The following is a 6,301-nucleotide window of genomic DNA, read 5'->3' as shown; positions in this document are numbered from 1 at the left end:
TGTACACAAACATCTATACTGTACACAAACAGCTAGCTATACTGTACACAAACATCTATACTGTACACAAACAGCTAGCTATACTGTACACAAACAGCTAGCTATACTGTACACAAACAGCTACCTATTCTGTACACAAACAGCTATACTGTACACAAACAGCTACCTATTCTGTACACAAACAGCTATACTGTACACAAACATGTATACTGTACACAAACAGCTATCTATACTGTACACAAACAGCTATACTGTACGCAAACAGTTATCTATACTGTACACAAACAGCTAGCTATACTGTACACAAACATCTATACTGTCCACAAACAGCTAGCTATACTGTACACAAACAGCTCTACTGTATGCAAACAGCTATCTACTGTACACAGCTAGCTATACTGTACACAAACATCTATACTGTGCACAAACAGCTAGCTATACTGTACACAAACATCTATACTGTGCACAAACAGCTAGCTATACTGTACACAAACATCTATACTGTACACAAACAGCTAGCTATACTGTACACAAACATCTATGCTGTACACAAACAGCTAGCTATACTGTACACAAACAGCTAGCTATACTGTACACAAACAGCTAGCTATACTGTACACAAACAGCTATACTGTACACAAACAGCTAGCTATACTGTACACAAACATCTATACTGTACACAAACAGCTAGCTATACTGTACACAAACATCTATACTGTACACAAACAGCTAGCTATACTGTACACAAACAGCTAGCTATACTGTACACAAACAGCTAGCTATACTGTACACAAACATCTATACTGTACACAAACAGCTAGCTATACTGTACACAAACATCTATACTGTACACAAACATCTATACTGTACACAAACAGCTAGCTATACTGTACACAAACATCTATACTGTACACAAACAGCTAGCTATACTGTACACAAACAGCTAGCTATACTGTACACAAACAGCTACCTATTCTGTACACAAACAGCTATACTGTACACAAACAGCTACCTATTCTGTACACAAACAGCTATACTGTACACAAACATGTATACTGTACACAAACAGCTATCTATACTGTACACAAACAGCTATACTGTACGCAAACAGTTATCTATACTGTACACAAACAGCTAGCTATACTGTACACAAACATCTATACTGTCCACAAACAGCTAGCTATACTGTACACAAACAGCTATCTACTGTACACAGCTAGCTATACTGTACACAAACATCTATACTGTGCACAAACAGCTAGCTATACTGTACACAAACATCTATACTGTGCACAAACAGCTAGCTATACTGTACACAAACATCTATACTGTACACAAACAGCTAGCTATACTGTACACAAACATCTATGCTGTACACAAACAGCTAGCTATACTGTACACAAACATCTATACTGTACACAAACAGCTAGCTATACTGTACACAAACAGCTAGCTATACTGTACACAAACAGCTAGCTATACTGTACACAAACAGCTATACTGTACACAAACAGCTAGCTATACTGTACACAAACATCTATACTGTACACAAACAGCTAGCTATACTGTACACAAACATCTATACTGTACACAAACAGCTAGCTATACTGTACACAAACATCTATACTGTGCACAAACAGCTAGCTATACTGTACACAAACAGCTATACTGTACGCAAACAGTTATCTATACTGTACACAAACAGCTAGCTATACTGTACACAAACATCTATACTGTCCACAAACAGCTAGCTATACTGTACACAAACAGCTCTACTGTATGCAAACAGCTATCTACTGTACACAGCTAGCTATACTGTACGCAAACATCTATACTGTGCACAAACAGCTAGCTATACTGTACACAAACATCTATACTGTGCACAAACAGCTAGCTATACTGTACACAAACATCTATACTGTACACAAACAGCTAGCTATACTGTACACAAACATCTATGCTGTACACAAACAGCTAGCTATACTGTACACAAACATCTATACTGTACACAAACAGCTAGCTATACTGTACACAAACAGCTAGCTATACTGTACACAAACAGCTAGCTATACTGTACACAAACATCTATACTGTACACAAACAGCTAGCTATACTGTACACAAACATCTATACTGTACACAAACAGCTAGCTATACTGTACACAAACAGCTAGCTATACTGTACACAAACAGCTAGCTATACTGTACACAAACATCTATACTGTACACAAACAGCTAGCTATACTGTACACAAACATCTATACTGTACACAAACAGCTATACTGTACACAAACAGCTAGCTATACTGTACACAAACAGCTACATATTCTGTACACAAACAGCTATACTGTACACAAACAGCTACCTATTCTGTACACAAACAGCTATACTGTACACAAACATGTATACTGTACACAAACAGCTATCTATACTGTACACAAACAGCTATACTGTACGCAAACAGTTATCTATACTGTACACAAACAGCTAGCTATACTGTACACAAACATCTATACTGTCCACAAACAGCTAGCTATACTGTACACAAACAGCTCTACTGTATGCAAACAGCTATCTACTGTACACAGCTAGCTATACTGTACACAAACATCTATACTGTGCACAAACAGCTAGCTATACTGTACACAAACATCTATACTGTGCACAAACAGCTAGCTATACTGTACACAAACATCTATACTGTACACAAACAGCTAGCTATACTGTACACAAACATCTATGCTGTACACAAACAGCTAGCTATACTGTACACAAACATCTATGCTGTACACAAACAGCTAGCTATACTGTACACAAACATCTATACTGTACACAAACAGCTAGCTATACTGTACACAAACAGCTAGCTATACTGTACACAAACAGCTAGCTATACTGTACACAAACAGCTACCTATTCTGTACACAAACAGCTATACTGTACACAAACATGTATACTGTACACAAACAGCTATCTATACTGTACACAAACAGCTATACTGTACGCAAACAGTTATCTATACTGTACACAAACAGCTAGCTATACTGTACACAAACAGCTATCTATACTGTACACAAACTGCTAGCTATACTGTACACAAACATCTATACTGTACACAAACAGCTATACTGTACACAAACATCTATACTGTACACAAACATCTATACTGTACACAAACAGCTATACTGTAAACAAACATCTATACTGTACACAAACAGCTATACTGTACACAGCCAGCTATCTATACTGTACACAAACAGCTCTACTGTATGCAAACAGCTATCTACTGTACACAGCTAGCTATACTGTACACAAACATCTATACTGTGCACAAACAGCTAGCTATACTGTACACAAACATCTATACTGTGCACAAACAGCTAGCTATACTGTACACAAACATCTATACTGTACACAAACAGCTATACTGTACGCAAACAGTTATCTATACTGTACACAAACAGCTAGCTATACTGTACACAAACAGCTATCTATACTGTACACAAACTGCTAGCTATACTGTACACAAACATCTATACTGTACACAAACAGCTATACTGTACACAAACATCTATACTGTACACAAACATCTATACTGTACACAAACAGCTATACTGTAAACAAACATCTATACTGTACACAAACAGCTATACTGTACACAGCCAGCTATCTATACTGTACACAAACAGCTCTACTGTATGCAAACAGCTATCTACTGTACACAGCTAGCTATACTGTACACAAACATCTATACTGTGCACAAACAGCTAGCTATACTGTACACAAACATCTATACTGTGCACAAACAGCTAGCTATACTGTACACAAACATCTATACTGTACACAAACAGCTAGCTATACTGTACACAAACATCTATACTGTACACAAACAGCTAGCTATACTGTACACAAACAGCTAGCTATACTGTACACAAACAGCTACCTATTCTGTACAGAAACAGCTATACTGTACACAAACAGCTACCTATTCTGTACACAAACAGCTATACTGTACACAAACATGTATACTGTACACAAACAGCTATCTATACTGTACACAAACAGCTATACTGTACGCAAACAGTTATCTATACTGTACACAAACAGCTAGCTATACTGTACACAAACATCTATACTGTCCACAAACAGCTAGCTATACTGTACACAAACAGCTCTACTGTATGCAAACAGCTATCTACTGTACACAGCTAGCTATACTGTACACAAACATCTATACTGTGCACAAACAGCTAGCTATACTGTACACAAACATCTATACTGTGCACAAACAGCTAGCTATACTGTACACAAACAGCTATCTATACTCACAGCAGATTTAACGCTCGACAGCCCATTGAAGCAATGAGGTTGGGTATGTGTTGCCGGCAGTTGGGATCCCGGCAGGCAGAATCCAGATCCCAGGATCTCGACAGGGTTAACATACCGACACTTGTTGGTCAGTATGCTAACCCTCCCTTTTTGGTGCCTAACCCTATCCTCCCCCCTCACTGCACCCTCACTAAACCCTTTAGTGCCTAACCCAGATACTTACCTTCAGGATGCTGATGGTCGGTTTTCCGGAGCCGGGATTCCGGTACCGGTATTTAGACAGTCCACATCCTGTCAGCCAGGATGCTGACTACATCCCGAGGCAATGTGCGCACTGTCCATCTTGTAGTTAGCGCTCTGTGAATAGAACTATAATGATTGTCATTGTGTTATCAGTAGAGCGATTTATGTAACGGTTTAACCGGTGCATAAGTTTGGAGAACACAACATGGGTGGATCGTAAACCTGTGAGAATATACCCTGATGGATAATTTAACCTTTTTATGGAAATTCTTAAAATGAGGAACATATCTTAATGGGGATGGGGAGAGATGGATGGGTACCTGAACCGGGACCATTGAGCCACTCATTACCCTCAAACTATCATGTGGATAGTTACTTGCGCTGGATCTGTGAACCGCACCGGCTTAAAATTATGCAAACACTGCTTGAGGCCTATGTGCTAATCAGACAGTTACTGACGGAAGCTTCAGGACAATGAGAATTTTATTTTAAAAGCAATACCCCCGATTCAGGCAAGAGGGATAGGGAACATCCGCAAAATGGTGAAAGTGCCAATGAAAATGTCAGTGCTTTAGTGGCCAGCTACCAATGCTCCATAGCGGGTAACTTGCTGCTTGCATGACAGCTGAAGTAAGTTTTGACTGAAACCAATTTGGGGAGGTTCATTAGTCTGTTCAAACTACTCCATTGAATGCAACAAGCATTCTATGACCACATAGAAGAGGGTCAGAGTCAGACTGGCCCACAGGGGTGCAGGGGAAATCCCCAGTGGGTGGGCCCCATCCCCTCCTCTAGTGGTCAGGTTCCAGACTGCACGCTTAAATGATATATTGTTACTCTATTAGAGAGCCAGTTGCCTGGTGATATAGGACCACTGATGAACATGGGTGCTTAGGTCGCTTCTATAGAACCAACACAAACCTCCTCTTGGCTGTGTTCCTTTAACATAATGAACACATTTCCTGCCAGCGATTGGAACAGCATTGTACCGCTGCATCCATACACTAACCTACAATAGTCATCTCAGTGGTAATATTTTTTATTTTATTTACAATGACTTCTACTAGACCTTTACTAGACCAGTTTTCAATGAGTTTTAGACACTGCATTCCCGTGACCATGGTGTATTGGGTTGGGTATTGGTCACCGGCAGTCGGGATGCCGGCTGTGGCCCTAACCCTCGCGGTACCTAAACCTAATCCTAACTCCACCCCCCCTGGTGCTGCCTAACCCTAACCCTCCCCGTCCACATCTTAACCCTAATCTCCCACCTCCCGCAGCCTAACCCTAACCCCCTGTGGTGCCTAAACCAAACCCTTCTCCCTGCCCGGCTAACAGCGCCCGCTATACTTATGATTGGGATGCCGGCTATACCACTGATGTCGGGATTCCGGCGCCGGTCTTCTGGCCGCGGTTTGGGATTTCAGCAGCCGGCATACCGATAGTAGGTATAATAACTACATCCCGGTGTATTCACTACAGTGCATTGCTGTTAACAATCTGAGAATATCATGTGTGCATTATCAATATTTACTATACTTATAAAGACCATGCACTCTCTAATGGTTACCCAAGCTTCTGCGGTGGCTGACCGCCCCTCCTTAAGCATGGGTCCCCATCACTGCATCCCCCAGTGGGCTCTTCATGCCCAATACCGAAGAGGGTATAATCAGTGTATAAATAGAAGTCAACTCCAATTGTGGTACAGGAAAACCAATTTATATATCTAA

The sequence above is a fragment of the Taudactylus pleione genome, unplaced genomic scaffold, assembly GCF_031769625.1.
Source record: "Taudactylus pleione unplaced genomic scaffold, aTauple2 ptg000475l, whole genome shotgun sequence".
Lineage (NCBI taxonomy): Eukaryota > Metazoa > Chordata > Amphibia > Anura > Myobatrachidae > Taudactylus > Taudactylus pleione.
Note: the sequence above shows the minus strand (reverse complement) of the source record.